The 18,227-nt window shown below is 41.0% G+C and overlaps 1 protein-coding gene across 3 annotated transcripts in view; it reads left to right on the top strand.

Moving 5' to 3' along the window:
• Window positions 1-355: 355 nt before the first annotated feature.
• The window catches only part of CCDC91 (coiled-coil domain containing 91), a 348,314-nt gene continuing 330,442 nt past the window's right edge, over window positions 356-18,227 (top strand). For 2 of the 3 annotated variants that reach the window (XM_075551922.1, XM_075551920.1), the window contains exon 1: window positions 356-555. The gene's annotated coding sequence lies outside the window, so the exon portion shown is untranslated. The remainder of the gene's footprint in view (window positions 556-18,227) is intronic. The other variant, XM_075551921.1, reaches the window with a different exon arrangement.

The raw sequence follows: 18,227 nt of genomic DNA, 5'->3' as shown, positions 1-18,227 counted from the left end.
GTTTTTGTAGAACGCTCAGTGAGGTGAGGCTTGGTGGGCATCTCCCTCGGAGTAACCTTCACAGTCCTGCACAGCAGGGCCATGTTGGGGATGGTGTTTTCTGCATTGGCTAGACAAAGAAATTCTCCTTCCAGCGGAGGCGAGCTATAATTAACTAGAGGTAGGTCCTGGGACCAGTCAATGGAGACAGGCCACTTTGCAGAGGGCAATCTTCTGAGGATCATACAAACCACTGGGGTGCCAGGCTTCAGGGGTCAGGGCTCTAAGCTCCCGCCTCCGCACGGGGCCACGTGACACCCGTGTTTACGTTGAGTGACAGGCGCGGAGTGGGGCGGGCTTTGGCGGAAATCAACTTCCGGGGGCAGAGGTGTCCGGGGCCGGGTGGTGCGTGGGCTACGCCACCGTGTGTGCGTGTGTGCCTGGGGCCCAGGTGACCCCCACCTGCGTGGGCTCGTGCCCCGGGCTCCCCAGCGGGCCTGTGTGCTGGGAGGGAGCCTCACCTGGCCGCACAGGTGAGCGGCGGCGCTGCGCGGCGGCGGCGAGTGCGGGGAGCAGGTAAATCGACGCCCGCCCCGCTGGCCTGGGTCCCGAAGCCGTCCGGGCCCCCTGCGGCTCGGGCGGCCCGCCCTGAGGGGCTGGGCTTGGCCGGGGCGCCCCTGCGTCCCTCCCCCGGCCGCCCCTCCCTCCCGCGAGCCCGCAGCCCCGGGGGCGTGTCGCGCGCAGGCCCGAGCCGCTCCGCCAGGCCAGGCGTGGGCACCTGCTGCTCGCTGCAGCCCCGGACGGACTGTCAGCGTTCCTGCGTGCACGTGTCTCCCGGACACCAAGCCTCCCTCCGAACGGAGGCTTTGAACTTCGCAGATCCCCCTTTCCCCGCCACTTAAAGAAGTGCACTGGGACACCTCTTTACAGCATCCGTGACTCTAGTTTCTCTGGGCTACTTGCTGCAAGAAAAGTGACATTTCGGGGGTTCGGGCAAATGCTTTATTCCTCCCCCCACCCCGTGCTCCCAAACACACTTTTTTCCCCCTCAAGAGAGCTGTTTCATCCTCAGCCCATTTTCGCGGAGGAAAGCTTCCTACAGGAGACCTATCTTGGCTTCACTTGAAGGGGTGACAACTCCATTAAGAGCAGCTCTGAGCGTTTTTGTTATTTTTGATGGACCAGTGCTGGTGCTACTCTGGCTCGCTGAGCCCGGTTTACTGGAGGGTGAAGGCTTGGCCACAGCTGCAGGTGACTCAGCAGCCCCGCATGGATTCCGACTCCACTTCCCTCCCCCTCTCAACTGTGTGGATGCTGATTCCGCTTTCCAAATATTTATCCAGGCGTTATTTGGATAATGGCGTTAGGAAATAGTTTGCGCGTTGCATGATGGAGTGATGGAGGTGGAGTGACTTTTTTTTTAAATTAAAAGATCATTTTATTGGTGGCTCTGACAGCTTTTATAATAATCCATACTTCAGACATTTCTCTTCACTGGGGTGGGCCCACATTTCACTTCACAATTTACAGCAGCATTTAGTTATGTAGGGTGACAGAGACTGACCCTTATTTTGCTGTTTTCTGTCAACAGAGAGCTCCACACTTCTAATATCTCATTTGCCCTCTATTACAATGGATGCTGCATGGAGGGAGTTGACTATTGTACGATCAACAATTACTTGTTTGGTAAATGGAGCAAGGAAGATGTAGGGACAGTGCACCTGTGAAGTGTGACTGTTGGCAGTGCTGTGGATTGTGTGTTAGAGAATTGCTCTGGTTACAAAGTTTAGTATCCTCCAGGCTGGCTAGGAGGTTGTTCTGTGGGCTGGGAAGTCTTATTATGAACTTGTTTCTTAGCAACTGTACTAGCCAGATGGAATAAACATAAGGATGAAACAAAGTGATGAAAGTTACAACTTACCTCTTAACTTTTATTACATTTCCATTTATCTTGTCCAAATGTATCTTCTTACTGAATGATCAGCTTAAAACCTGGGAAGCCTTTTTGTTTGTTTTGTTTAAATACTTCATACTAGGCAAAAAGAAATTACAGAAAGTCTTCAAAGAGGGACATCACTTTTGTGTGTGTGTGGGGATAAAATCTTAAAGAGGAAATAAGAAAAGTTGGTTACCAGTTAACTGGTCTGGAATTTCAATGGAAAAATTAGAATTTACCAAGAAGGATTTTATGTTGTACCCTAGCGATAGATGGACGCTTTGTAAAGTACTCATGTATATAGGATTGTTACGATAAATGAAAGCTATTTCAGAGTTTATTATTTTTCTCTTTGTAGCAGAAACACAGGATGGGAAAGGATTAGGGTGAGTGGGTGGGTAAGATTGTTTCCATCTAGTAACCTGGAAGTGACATGTTAAGGTAAGTTGTTTCTAAATTCCAGTTCATGATCACAGTGCTTGTTCAGTAATCTGTTCCTTGTGACTTTTGTTTTTCTAGAACGCTCAACATTGTCTTGTATCTGAACAATGAGAATGTAAAAAAGGTTACTCTCTTTAGAGAAAGTTTCCATAGAAATCTGTTCTGATTGACTGATGGTACATCGCGGTTTAGATTTGTGTAGTGGTTGCCCGTGGGCTGCCATCTGCAAGGTGCGCAATTCCAAACCATCAAGATGGGCTTTCTACTCCGTGAAAAGTTACACTCTCAGAAACCCACAGGGATCCTTCTGTCTGGTCCTACAGGGCAAACAAAATGTGTTTAAACCTGTCTGTGCTCAGTGGCTGGCTACAAACAAGTCCTCACAGTAACTGTCTTTTTAGGATTGAGCAAAGAGGATACTAGGTTAGCATGCTTTAAAAAAAACACCAAAAATCCCCAAACAAAACAGGGCTCATCAAAACAATAGCTACAGAAGGGATCTGCTGGCCAGAAAGGCAGCTAAAAATTTTATAACTACTTTTCTGGATTATAAAGGGATTTAAGCTTCATAGATTTTCTCAAAGGATACAGAAAGCTTCATTGGTGAGAAAAAGGCCAATGAGTTTGCACTGAGGAAGTTTTTCCCCCTGTGATAACAGTCTACTTCAAAGGTATTATAGGTCGTTTTTCAAGATTTTTTTTTTTAAGAAAAGCTTAATCCATCCACCCTACAGCCCTGATCTTACTTCTTCAGATACTTTTTGTTCCTAAAACTAAAAATTATATAAATTGAAAATGAACATTACTTTAGTCCTTGATGGATGCCAAAATGGTGATATAAATCGAAACATGTAGAATTTTCCAGGGAAAAGTTTTAAGAGATGCCAACTCCAACTTCAGAAGTGTATAGCTCTAGATGGTGAGAAACAATAGCTTCACAATTTGGTAGTTTTGTTTAAAAAGGGTTCCATGACTGGTAGCAATATTTTTTGGCTTACCCATATATCTAGGAGCGATTCTTGGATCATGTGGCATGCTTATGTGTACCTTTCCAAGAAATTGTCTAAACTATTTCCAAGGCAGCTCTATCATTTTACATTCCATCATTAATGTTTGGCAGTTCTAGCTACTTCATATTCTAGAAACACTTGTCATTTTTTAAATTAATTCTAACTATTCTAATAGGTATTTGGAAGACCTGGAAATCTGCTATACCCTAGAAAACCCTTTTGAGACAGTATTACTGGCACCTGGTGTTTCTGACTCAACAACACCCAACAAAAGTAGACGTTTGGGGATTTGGGGGATGTTGGTGGTTCTGTGGTACACTGTGTGCCTTGTGAGAGACCCAGGTTTGATTTTATCCAGTGCACTCTAGCAGCAGGGGCTTCTGGTCCGCGGAGGCAGAGACCAAGGGACCTAGTGGCAGAGAGGCTGAGGACCAGACAGTGATTTGACTGCTGGCTGAGAGGTGCTGCTGTGTATCACGGAAGTATCTGGAATGTTTTATGATCCTGACTTGTGGTAAACTGTTATCTTCCAACTTTGCTCTTTTTTCAAAATTGTTTCTAGTATCCTAGCTGTTTTTAATTTCTATGCAATCAGCTTATCTTTTATATTGACCTTGCATTTTGAACTTTGGTAAACTCACCTATTAGTTCTTCTAGCTTTTGTAGACTCATGAGATTTTCTCTATAGACATTCATACGTTGCCCACCAATGCACAATTTTGGTTCACATTTTCTTTATTTGTTTACTTTTTGTTCATTTTGTTTCACTGCACTAGTTATTACTTGTGGGGGAAAAGGGAAGCCCCCACAACTAATCATGGGTTCAGTAAGTGCAATGGTACGGTTAAGATTCATAAAGATTATAATAAAGTCATAGAGAGCATGAGAGATAGATGAGAGATCGAGATAATGGGTCAGACATATTTCTTTTTTTGTTTAAATCATTTTATAAGGGGCTCATACAACTCTTATCATAATCCATACATACATCAATTATGTAAAGCACATTTGTACATTCATTACCCTCATCATTATCAAAACATTTACTCTCCACTTAAACCCCTGGAATCCGCCTCTCATTTTTTCCTCTCCCTCCCTGCTCCCTCCTGAACCCTTGATAATTTATTATTTTGTCATATCTTACACTGTTCAACATCTTCCTTCACCCACTTTTCGGTTGTCTATCCCTCAGGGAGGAGGTTATATGTAGATCCTTGTAATTGGTTCCCCCTTTCCAACCCACCCTCCCTCGACCCTCCCAGTATTGCCACTCACACCACTGATCCTGAAGGGATCATCTGCCCTGGATTCCCTGTTTCCAGTTCCTATCTATACCAGTGTACATCCTCTGGTCTAGCCAGATTTTTAAGGTAGAATTGGGATCATGATGGGGGGAGGGAGGGCAGGGAAAAGGAAGCATTTAGGAACTAGAGGAAAGTTGTATGTTTCATCGTTGCTAAATCACATCCTGACTGGCTCATCTCCTCCCCGAGGCCCTTCTGTAAGGGGAAGTCCAATTGCCTACAGATGGGCTTTGGGTCTCCACTCTGTACTATCCCTCTCATTCGAAATGATGATTTTTTTTCTTTGATACCTGATCCCTTTGATAGCTCATGATCCCACAGGCTGGTGTGCTTCTTTCATGTGGGCTTTGTTGCTTCTGAGCTAGATGGCCGCTTGTTTTCCTTCAAGCCTTTAAGACCCTAGACTCTGTATCTTTTGATATCCGGGCACCATCAACTTTCTTCACCACATCTGCTTGTTCACTCACTTTGTCTTCAGCGATTGTGTCAGGAAGGTGAGCATCATAGAATACTAGTTTAATAGAACAAAGTATTCTTGCATTGAGGGAGTTCTTGAGTGGAGGCCCAATGCCCATCTGCTACCTTAATACTAAACCTATAAATATATGTGCATAGATCTATTTCCCTATTCTCATATATAAATATATTTACATATGTACATGCCTTTATTTAGACCTCTGTATATGCCCTTTGCTGGATTCAGACACACTTCATGGTAGCATGCTCACCTGGATGGCCATGATCTTACCAGCCAGGTCTGCACACAGTGTGGGCCAAGGTGAGTTGGGGCAGACAGCCTGCAGGATCCCAGTTTATTGCTAACCAAGGGTTATATCTACGTAGGGGGCGTGATTACAGGTAACCGCACGTCACAGGAAGGGACAGTACAATAGGCATACAAGCAATAGGAGGGGGGATATACGGTGGGCATAGGTGTAACAGAAAGAGGATGAGCATAGGAAGGGGCGGGACTAGTAGTATACATGTGACAAGAAGGGCGGGCCCTAGATTCATGATACTTGCCTAACCTTGGTCTTCACCCTTGGGTGGGCTTGACCTCTCTGGGGTCTCCTACAAGGAAATAGTCAATGATCCTTATCAGAAGGGAGTGGGCTCTACTTGTTGTGGGATAAACAGTGGTGTCTGCTTGCTCTGGATGGCTGATAACCCTTAGGGAAAATAACCCCTGACTTACTTCTGTTAACCTCAAGTGTATAGTCATCTGCCACGTATAACAAGCAGCTAAATTTGGCATATATTTGGGGGAGACAACTTAGGAGAAATCTTTCTGTTTCCCACAATTACTTCATATGATTTTGAATAACACTAGTTAGAGCAGACACCCTTATCTATCCTTCATGTAAGCAGGGAAGCTGGGGAGGTCTGTTAACTGTTGTGGTTTTTTGATACTTTTAAAAATCAGATTGAAGATATTCTCTTTAAATCTTAGTTTGCCTAGGCTTTTATTGTTTGCTTATTTGTTTCTAAGTGAATGGATTCTGTGTTGTTTTGTTGACTGTAAAAATTATGTTTGATAATAGTAAGATCCTTTTTGAGAAATAAAGAATCCTGAAGAACAAGACAGAAAATCACCCTTATTTCCATTCATCTGTGATAACTCCTAATATGTTGGTGATTTTACTTTTGGTCTTTTTTTGGATGTTGCTTACATATTTTTAGGAATTATAAATGAGTCATGCATAGCAGTCATGCATAGCCTAGTGCCCATAATCTACCAAACTAAAGTCACTGCCATTGAGTCAATTCTGACTTGTAGTGACTATACACAGGGAAGCGCTCCCCTGTGGGTTTCCAGAATATAAATCTTTATGGGAGTAGATAACCTCATTTTTTCCCCCCTGGAGCTGTGCGTGGTTTATAGGCCAATGCACTGTACCTCCCGGGTACTGCATGCTCATGATATGTTAAGTGAATTAGGATTTTATGTGATATGGATGTATGAATACTATACAGTCTGGTTCTCCTTTATCTTTTTTCTTTACCCCCTGATTTTCTCTTAATATATATTGCCTTCCCTTCACTCCACTTAACATTTGTCTACCCTTCAGCCAGTGACATACTCTCCCATTTTCTCCAACCCTAATCACCATTACAAAATGTGAAAATCTTTTCTTAACTTTTCATAATGGTGGGCTTACACAATATTTTCCCTCCGTGATCGATTAATTTCACTCACCCTAATGCCTTCCAGAGTCATCGATCTTATGGTGTGTGCGCAGTTTTATTGTTACTTTACATGGTATAGTAGTACGTTCTGTATATGGGCCATGGTTTATTTGTACCCATTCTTCTATTAATGGGCATTTAGGTTGTTTCCATCTTCTTGTTACTGTGAAAGTGATGCCATGAACGTGTGTGCACATGCATCTTTTAGTATTATATCTATTAGCATTGTGACTCATGTCTCTAGGAGATATGCATGTATGTACTTGTATATAAACACATATATATTTCTATCTTTGTTCCTAAGTATCTTGAACAAGCTTGCGTGATTTAGTAGTGATTGTCCTTGTGCTGTAAGGGATTCACTTTTATGTTTGATTTGAATTACCATATATACTCTTGTATAAGCTGAGTTTTTCAGCACAAAAATGTGCTGAAAAACTGGGATTCGGCTTATACATGGGTCAGTGGTACCCCTTTGTCCACTGTTTATTCAAAGCCCCGCTGACACTGCAGGGTTTTGAATGTTTGTTTACTCACATCTAACCAATCAGAGCCATCCTATGACGTGGACGGCTCCAATTTGCAGAAGCACCCATAGTGATTCACTTACGCTGGCAGCTGAACTGGTAAGGATGTGTCTGTGGCTGCACTCCGTCTCTCCCCTCTGGTCTCTATGTTAATTCATATCCTTCATCCCCTGCCTGCACGGACTCTTCCCCCCCCCCCCCCCCCCGACTCCTACTGGCTCACACGTCATGGGGGTGGGGTGGAGGGGGGCTTACCATGGAAGTTCTTTTCAAAGTCTTGTTTTTTTTTTATCCTATTAGAAATGGATACTCTTGAACCAAAAAAAAAAACAAAAAAACGCGCCAGTTATATGAGGCTGGTTTCAAAATGAAGGTTGTGTCAAGAGCAGAAGAGAGCAATAACAGTCTTGCAAGTAGGGAATTTTGTGTTGAAAATCAAGTGAGGGTGTGGCGGAAAATGAAGGCTGACTTGGAATAGATTCCAAAAGCTAAAAAAGCTCGTGGTGATTTAACATCTTTTTATGGGGCTCTAGAGAGTGAATTGCATAAATGGGTTTGGAGTGTTGTCAAAATGGTTACTGAGTAACATGCATGGGAATTTGCATACGTGTTCTACAGATGGCTAAGGATGACAAATATAAAGCATCAGACATTGAAAAATTTGCTGTATCAGCAGGATGGTGGACCCGCTTCGTGAATAGGTTTGGCCTACTATGTTTAAGACAAAGAACAAAATTTCCCAGAAATTGACACAAGACCTTGAAGAAAAAATTATGTCATTCCAGCCATTTATTATAAAACAAAGAAGGATTTATAATTATGACCTCGCAGTTATTGGGAATATGGATGAAACCGCCATGACGTTGGTCTTCCAAGCAACAGAACTATGGCAAGTTTACGAAACCACAGGAAATGAAAAAAAAAAACCACTTTACACTTGTTCTATCATGTTTGGCTAATGGAACTAAGCTGCGTACTGTCATTATTTTTAAAAGAAAGACCTTGCCTAAAAAGATCAATTTCCCACCAAGAATTACTGTGCATGCACATGTTAAAGGCTGGATGGATGAAGACGGAACAAAAAAATGGCTGGAAGAAATTTGGAACCGACGACCAGGAGCAGCCTTAAAGAAAAAGCCATCGTTATCTGGGGTATGTTCAGAGCCCACCTATCGGGTGACATAAAAAAATTGGCAAAAATCTAGTAAAGTTACTTTAGTCGTTATTCCAGGTGGGCTTACATCTGTACTGCAGCCTCTGGATGTATCTTTGAATAAGCCTTTTAAAGACCGTGTGCAAAGGATGTAGCATGAATGGATGTCATCTGGTCAAGCCCGCCTACCAAAAGGAGGAAATTTCATGAAGCCTGACAGAGTTAATAGCAATGTGGGTTCGAGATGCATGGGAAGACATTCCAGAAGACATGGTGTGATGCGCCTTCCAGAAATGTAGTATTAGTAATGCTATGGATGGCAGTGAAGACTGCGCTTTGTATGAAAATGACAGCAGTGATGGTCATGACGGCAATCTCAGTGAGGACAGCGTCTATGATGACCTCACACCAGCTGAAGCTCTGCATTGGGATACGGATGTTGATTAATCCAGTTTTAAAGGATTTTCAGTCTTTACATTTTAGCTTGGTTGCTGATTGAGCACAGGGAATAGTATTCTTAAGGTATCATTGTTGATACCTTATTGTTTTTGTTGAACCTATTTTCCACTTACTGTGCTGGTTTACTAATGTTAAATGACTTGTCCTTTTATTTATGCTTTTTATTTAAAATAAATATTTAAATACATTACCCCACTGATGTCTAAGCTTTTAGTAATTTCATTTTTCATTTGTTTTGATTATTGCAACTCATCAATAGCTTCTGCATTTTCCACCCTAGGCGTATACTTGAATCAACCAGTTTTTCTGGTTTCCCATGTAATAATTAGGTACCTCGGCTTATACTTGAGTCAGCTTATATTCGAGTATATACGGTATTTTATATGGTCATTGTAATCACAGTTTTATATAACTCCTGCCCAAGGACTAGGTGGGGCTATACAAATGAGGTTCTTAGAACCCTCCAAAAGGATTACACAGATTTCTAATAATACACTTAAGGTAACTTAAGGTACCTGACACCCTGGTGTTGGTGGGACCATGTAAACTGGTTTTATAGATCCGTAATGAGGGATTTGGTAAGTTTTGTCATCGCCAGGCATAAAATGAGCCATCTTACAAGTGGACCGGGCACCTACTTCCACGAAAAGGCAAAGATGGGGAGGGAGTACGTGCTGTGGCTTGGGGTTCCTGTGATAGTTATTTCCACGAGACAGAGACCTGGAACCCCAGAGACAGTAAGAGATGTTAAGAGCTGTGGTAGAGAAACAGTAGTAGCTGGGGGAGCAGAATCAGGAGACAGACAGTGATAGGCTGCCGGGCCCACGGAGTGGGAAAGTTGAGTGTCTTTGGGCAGGAGGCTTACTGGAAGCATAGGGAGCCTCTGGGCATGTGACAGAGTTAAAGAGCTTTGTGCCACTTTCCCAAACAGGGCACAGGCTGGGGGACCATGGACTGTGAGGCCTGGGACGAGACAGAGGTTTGCTTGCAGGCACAGCTAAGAAGAAGCTGTCCTGATTGAAGAACAGCTTGGGGAATTTTTCTTTACTTTTGAGGATCACCGTGATTGTCCAGTGTAATGCCTGAATCACATTACTGATTTTCCACCTTTGGGTTATTTTATAACTTTTTATTTCACTTACAGATCTGTACATCTCCATGCTTCTGGCTATTCCTATCACCATCTTTGGTTCTGTACATTTAGGAGCCATGACGTATTTCACAGTCATGTTTTTGAAAGAAAACTAAACAAATAATGCTACATTTATTAGATGCTTAGTGTATGAGATTGGGTGTTGCTGACAACAGTTGACATACTCAATTATATGATGAAAGTTTTAGAAAGACAGTACAGTGCATGCATAAACTGGTAACAGGCATTTATTATGAATATCAAGACATATGCATGGCAGGTTTACAGGCATGGTGGCATTATACTCTTGGCAATTCAGTTGGTTTGCATATAAGAGATGTGAGATATATGAGTGGCATGTAGGAAGCGGTTATGCCTTCTCCGTCTTATGCTCTAATCAAAATAACTGGACTCTTCTTCTAACCTTATGGGGCCACAGACATATATGTGGTTGAACATTGCCTTAATGGGTGATAGGCAGTGCATGACTGTGGTCTTACTACCTAACAAATCATTTTGAGAATTTTCTTGGAGTGGGTGGGTATGGGTTATTGTGTCCATGGATATTTACATAATGGTTTTCTTAGTCTAAGGTGGTATTATAATCTCTGAGGCTAAGTGAGACTTTTCCTTTTGTTGATTCCTAAAATGTGGCTATCACTCAGTGTATGGACATTTTTCAAGTTCTTAATATATAAACTATATACGTAATAATCATAAACAACATTATGAAGAGTGGAAATTCCAGACTACTTCCATGTGTTCATGCAGAACCTGAACATTAATCAGAAGGCAGTTCTTCAAATAGATCAAAGGGATATTGCACAGCTTACAGTTGGAGAAGGTCCTTTCAGTTTTTTATTCCTTTTGTATGTTCAACAAGTAACCTGTGACCCTGGATTATATGAAGCAGTACATCAGGACTAGTGGAAAATTCATGAACAACCTGCCAAATGCCGATGACACACTCTTGCTTACAGAAATTGAAGATAATTTGCAGTACTTAATGAGGAAGATCGAAGACTACAAGATACTCAGAATGGATTATGCCTCTGCAAGAAGAAATGGAAAAGCCTCACAACTGGACTGAAAACAATGTCATGAGAAAGAGGGAAAAGTTGAAGTGGTCAGTGATTTAATTTTACTTGTATTAGTGGTCATTGATCATGGGTTCGTCTGACAATAAATTAAAAAAAAGTAGTGGGCACATATGTAGCAATCGACCTCTATAAAGTTTTGAAAAGTGTGGATACCACTTTGCTGAGGAAGGTGCACCTGACCATAGTACGGTTTGTTCAGTCATTCATAGGCATACAAAAACTGGACAGTGAAAATGGAAGACAGAAGAATTGTCATATTTGAATTGTGTTGGTGAGGAATAAGGAATGTCTGAATATAACATGGGTGTGGTAGTTTCAATATCTGGAGTCAATTTGAGGATTAAGAGTGTAGGGGTGGAGTCTAGTCTGTCAATTGGGTCATAGCCAATGGGCCTCTTTGTGGGCATGGCCTTCTTCTGAAAATTCTGGGGACTCCTGTAATTTTGTCCTTGGGAGGCGGGAGAGTCTCTCTCTCTGTCTGCTCACTCCCTGGGAGACATTGCAGCTGGCAAAAACTCATGGAACTAAACTAGCTCCCTGAGCTGGAGAAGCCACATGGACCTACCTTAATGCAACCAGACTTCTGGAGCCAGAGAAGCCATGGGAGACCCCTGCCAGTGCTGAGATGCTTACAACTTCCAACCCACCAACCTGTTATCTTCCTGCATTTGGTGTCATTGCATGTGTTTCATGAGTCTGAAGAGGACTTTATAGATTGGTATTAGACATATGGGCTAATATTGATTTATGGACTTGATCTGTACTGGGCAGGGATGTTTTCTCAATATTCAATTGCTCTTGTATATAAACCTCTTTCTTATTCACGTGTTTCTTCAGTCTACCTGGACTAACATAATGGGCTATCAAAAAATTAATAAATCAGGTTTAGAAGAAATATAATCAGAATTTTTTGTATAAGGAATTTGCTTTACTTACTTTGGATAGACCAAAGCTAATAGAGGTTCAACAGAATTGGTAAATTACAGAGTTGACAGCAATGAAGGAAATTGTTAGTGAGGTAGAGTGATCCAATGGTCATCACCGGAATTAAACATTCCAGTGGTTTTGAAACTGCCTCAAGAGTGGACAGCATTTTGCTCTGTTGTGCAGTAGGTAGCCATGAGCTGGGACGGACCCAATGACAGTGAAAAATAGCCAGAGTGTGCATTACCTCCGTAAGCCATTTGGTACTCTTAGAATTTGTCCTCAGATTATCCTAACTCAGTGCCATGAAATAGGTTCCGACATGGTGACCCAGAACAGGATTTCTGAGGCTACAGATCTTTGTGGGAGCAAATAGACTTCTCTTTCTATCTCTGAGAACTGTTGGATTTGAACCACCAACTTTGTCATTATCAGCCTAATGCCTACTTGATAATGCCACTAGGGCTTGTTTATAGCTATCTAGTGTAAGAAATTTTGGAGCAAAATGTGGTAAAATTGATCGACTTTTGGGCCTCACTCTTAAAGTAGAATCCTAGATTTCAGAAGCCCAGAGTTCTGTTTATTTCATCAGGCTTAAACCATTTATTTTATAGTTGTAGTGTCTGACTGTAGAAAACAACAACAACAAAAATCCTTTTCTACCATTGCATTACTTTTCTGTCACAGATCTAGAGTTCCCAGTGCATTCTGTGTAATGTAAAAGACTATTCATCTTCTGACGTTGAAAAGAACGTTGGAAATCTTTATTCTAAGCATCATTTAAAAACCTTTTATGTATATTGTTTCATTAAATTCCAGCCATCATCCTCCAAGGAAAGCAGATTTCTTTTTTATTTCACACCCATGGAATCTGAGACTCAGAACTGAGGAAATTTCGACAAGGCTTCATTACTAGTAAGTGGTGGAGCTGGGATTTGATCACAAGTTGGCTACATAGTCACTATTGAGTTCTTTTAAGCATTTTCCCTTTAAAATTAATAGTATGCTTATTGTAAATTTTTCAACTCAATGCCCAGAATAAACTCATCAAGCACATGAATAAATCATGTAGGGAAACATGAATCCTTCTAAAATGTTTACCTTATTAACATGTCTTTATTGAACTGCACCCTGTGCACCATTCCCCACTGTTAATCCCCAACAAGGGCCGTAATGATAAAGGCTAGCGGGAGGGACTGTGGCCTAGGCGTTAGTCTAGGAGCCACATGTTGGCTGTTCCAATATACCCGCAGGACTGTGGGAGAGAGATGAGGGGGTCTGCTTCTGAAAAGATTTATAGGCTTGGAAACCCTATGGAACATTTCTTTTTTGTCATATAGGCTTGCTATGAATGGGAATTGACATCAGTGTGTTTGGTTTTCTTCAGATATGTCATAGAAACCTACCTAAAGAATTAGGAACACATTTGTTGTCTACTAGCAGAGGACATTTACTTTCCTTAGAAATGACAAAGCTTTTTCAATTGCAGATTTAAACAGATATCGATCATGTTAGCAATTTAAAAATGGGATGTGCTATGATTCTGTTAAAACAGTTTGTTTTCTGGGAAGGTCATGTACATTTTTTGCATGTTCTATTCCAACACAGACAGTGTGAATGAAATAATTATTCTGTATAATACGAAGTCATGTCTACCCCTGGTGTTTAGAGAAGATTAATTTTATTCTTCCTTCACCATTCTCGCTCACCCTGCACCATCTAAATCTCCTACTCAGAGCAGGCCCAGGTCATCGTGAGACTAGCGAAACTGCCTTTTACACTGTGCTAAAGCCCTGGGACAAGAGAGTGGGTCACAGTATCACTTGCAGTTGCTTTACTTTCATATGAGAAGTCAGAACTTGTACAAGTGTAGTTAAGATAGTACTATAATATCATGTAAGATCCGTTAACCCATGAATATGCTTCCTTGATAGACATGGACTTACATGAATATTACTAAAAGACTCTATGCTTAGGCCTCAATACAAAGGTGATTGAAAGCCAGATTAAATATCATCAGCTTAATTATGAATTTAATTTTGACAACTTAAATGGGGCTATATATTTTATTCCTAGTTTGTACATATTGGGCATGCAAACAGTGAAAATAACCCTATTGAAAGCTGCAAGGTATTAAACGGGCCACCCGGAATGAAGAGTAGATAAAAGGATGATTGTTTTCCTACTCTGCTGAATAGGAAGGAAATTTAATAACTGGTGATCGTTTTCATGAGGCATTTAGGTATTTTAAGTTCTCTAGCAAGTTATGCATAATAAACACTTATTTTATTAGTGTCTCTTGTCCTGGCTTCTGGTTAAAACAAATGATGTTTTAAGCTCACTTACTATGTACGATTCTTCCAGTTGTCCTTTTATGTTTCAATGCTTGTCCTTGTGTAGGAGCTTTTTCTCTACAAGAAGCTTTACCTTTATCAATGGATTGACTTGATTTTTTATGATTTTTGTAAGTTTAGTCTCATTGATCCTGCTTTTATTACCAGTGGTAAAAGAAAATGATGTCACAAATGATTATTCTGCCACAGTGATAAATGTAAAAAGCTTTCTCTCATAGGAAAAGAAGACTCTTACTCTTCAGAATCTAGACAGAATGCAAATGTTTTCTTGTGTGCTTCCTTCTAAATATTTATGAGCAGAAAGCCTTATGAATAGGGAAATTATATATGAATTATATATTGGGAAATTCTTATCTATTATATAATATTTTTGGATGATTTATTTTAAAACAGACGCAACTATAAATATTCATCCTTATTTTCATCTATGAGAGAAAAATTAAATTGATGGTGAATTAGGGTGGAGTCCTGGTGTGGGGTTTAAGCCTGGGACTGCAATACTCATGGCCGGCAGTTTGAAACGACCAGTAGCTCGGAGAGAAAAGACTAGTCTTTCTACTCCCTTGGATGGTTGCGGTCTCAGAAACCCATGGGGGGTTGGCTACAAGTCAGCATTGATTCAGTGACACGGAGTTTGGTTAGGTTTGGTGGTGAATTGGAAATTTTAGGCTAGATCAGATTCTTTAATCTGTAAACATGTCTTTCCAGTTTAAAAACATTTTAGAGTACCTGTTATGTAGTTGTGTATGAATACACACAACCACACAATACATTTATATCATGTTACATACTTTTTAACCTAATTCTAAACTTTTCATAACGGATACCTTTTGATAAGGTAGTAAAAGCTACTCATGAAGAAGAATTCAGTTGGTGTATATTTTTTCGTTATTTATTTAGTGACCAACACTCTTGGGTATGTAGATTATTGTTTTTATCAACTACCTGATGTTTTTGCCATCATTTATCAAATACCCTTTTTATTACTTTCCCCTCCTCTTGGCATTTGCTGTGAGTACTAGGGTGTACCCCACCCAAACCAATACTCATTTGTGTTTTTGATGTGAGGGGAGAGTGCATTTGGAGTTTGTTCCACCAGGTCGGACTGTTAATCAAGCTTTCTATTTAGAGGTTCTGAAAAGATTGCGTAAAAGTAAAAAGGCCTGGTTTGTATTTGACTAGGGACTGGTTTTGCCACCCCAACAATGCACCTGCTCACACAGTCATGTCAGTGTACCAGTTTTTTTGGGAAAAAACCAGCATGCCTCTCTTGCCCCACGTACCTTACTCACCTGACCTCATTTCATGCGACTAATTTTTGTTTCCATGAATGAAGAGGAACATAAAAGGACAGCAATTTGGTGACATAGAAGAGGTGAAGAAAGAACAAGGGAGGTGCTGTCAGCCATCCAAACTGATGAGTTTGAAAATGTTTTCAAGAATGGAATCGCAGATTTGTCAAGTGTATTCAGTGTAATGGAGAGTACTTTGAAGGTTATAAGGTTTGTTTTTTTTTTAATATACATAGCTTTGAAAAAACTTCCGTTTTGGTGTGATTTTTTTTTGGTACCCCCTTGTATGTTGATGTGCTTAATGGCTCACAGTTCTTGGAAACTCTGTTCAGGTTTTGTTGCAAGCTTTCCTTTCCCCCAGGATAAGTTAAGTCAGCTAAAGAAGTCTAGACATAGTGAGCCTGGGAGCTTAGAGGGCCGCTTGTTGGGCTGCTTTCCACAAGTCAAAAATACCAGCCAGTCCAGGGACTTTCTTGGAAACACAGGGACAGTTCTACTCTGACCCGTAGGGTTGCTGTAAATCAAAATCCACTCAGTGGCAATGAGTTTTTGAGAAACAGAATAAGGAACCTGATTCTCACAACTCCCCACCCCACTCCCAACCCCAGCCCAGTCTTTTGGCTATTGAGAGTAGTATTGATATAAACATTTGTGTATTGGTATTTGAGTACTTATTGTCAATCTATGGGAGTGGAATTGTTAGGTGCTATGGTAGTTATATAATCTGTTGTCAAATTGAGAGGATTATGAGTGAATGAGCAAAGTTTAGCCTGTCAATCAGACAACAGCTTGAAGACCTCATTTGGAAGTGCTAAGGAGATAGATAAATAGCTCACTGGAGGCAGGATGCAGGCTTACTCTCTGGGAGATATTGTAGCTCATAAGATACATGGAACTACGCTATGCCTTGAGCCTGGAGATGCTATGTGGAGACCCCTGCCAGTGCTGAGATGCTTACAATACCACTGGATCCACAAGACTTCCCATATACTGGCCTATGATCTTCCTGTATTTGGTACCATTGCATGTGTTTTGTGAGTCTAAAGAGGATTTTATAGATTGGTATCGAACATATGGGTTAATATCGGACTTATGGACTTGATTTGGACTGGACTGGGATTTTTCCCCCAATATTCAATTACTCTTGTATATAAAGCTCTTTCTTATACACATATGAGTATCTATACATTTCTGTTTCTGCAGTCTACCTGGGCTAACACAAGTTCTGTAGAGAAGCAAAATCAACATGAGTGTGTGTGTGACATATTGTGTGTGTATAGGTATATACACACACATAACATTTAAAAGTTTATATAAAATTCCAATATCCTTTAATTTCATTTTCTATGAACTTTGTGATATCCCTTTGTGTGTGTGTCTGTGTGAAAGGTTGAGAAAGAGAGGTGGAGTAGTGATTTTTCTCAGTGATGTGGTCGTATGGTTTGGGGGCTGACGAGTCCCAAATCTGAGTGAGGTGTCAGCCTGGAGGCTTCTCCTCATTCACATGGTTGCAGGGACTGACAAGCACCCAATTAGTATATTTTGGGGTAGCAGAAGCTGACAAATCTTAAAATCAGGTTACTGGTATAAGGCAGATGATTGTCTCAAAGGGCTGCAGAAATTGGCCATTGGCATAATTGGCAGGTCAGATAATACTGGTTCAAGTCCCAAGGCCTGGAGGACAAATGATGAAGAGCCAGATGCGTGATTCAGAGCAAAGGAGTGCCTTGCCAGAGCATCCTTAGATATATTGGAAGCAGACCACACCCAAGGATACTGTCCTTCTCTCAGAGTAAGGGTGTGAGTTAAGCAAGGTTGTTACTTGATCAGGTCATGAGGAGGGTGAAAGTGGGACTTGAATATGGGTGAATTTAAGTCAAACCCTCTTTAAAGCTGTTACTAATCCTGACTTTTTAACATGTGCAGATTAGGATCGACAACACATAAATGGAAGAAAATTACATATTATCAGATACCCACTTGAAGATGTTTAATTTTATGATTTACACTTTAAAATACTGCTGCATAGCAGGCTATTAACTGATCTACAATGAAGTGTGTATTGATGTTAGAAGTTGGAACACATAGAAAACTGAGCAATAGCCAACTCTGATGACATACCACTTGAACTGCACATGTGCCTGATAGACTTTACAACGCTGACTTCACTGTTACCACATGGACATTGATTTCATTGCAGATCAGGCTCTTGTTTAACATTTTGTACCATAAGCTGTATTAGTTGTTAATTTAAAGCTAAATTGTGCAAGTTTCTCTAACTGTAATCTTCCATCACCAGCAATATGTCCAGCAAAATAAGTCCTGCCGTGGAATGCCTAATCTGAAGTAAGGCGAGGAAAACTTTACATATGGAGATAAAGATAAAGATCACTAAGGTCCTTGGCCATAGAAAGAAAGTCAGCAACAAC

This window comes from Tenrec ecaudatus, chromosome 6 (genome assembly GCF_050624435.1).
Source record: "Tenrec ecaudatus isolate mTenEca1 chromosome 6, mTenEca1.hap1, whole genome shotgun sequence".
NCBI classification, from domain to species: Eukaryota; Metazoa; Chordata; class Mammalia; order Afrosoricida; family Tenrecidae; genus Tenrec; species Tenrec ecaudatus.
This window is presented reverse-complemented; position numbering and strand designations above follow the sequence as displayed.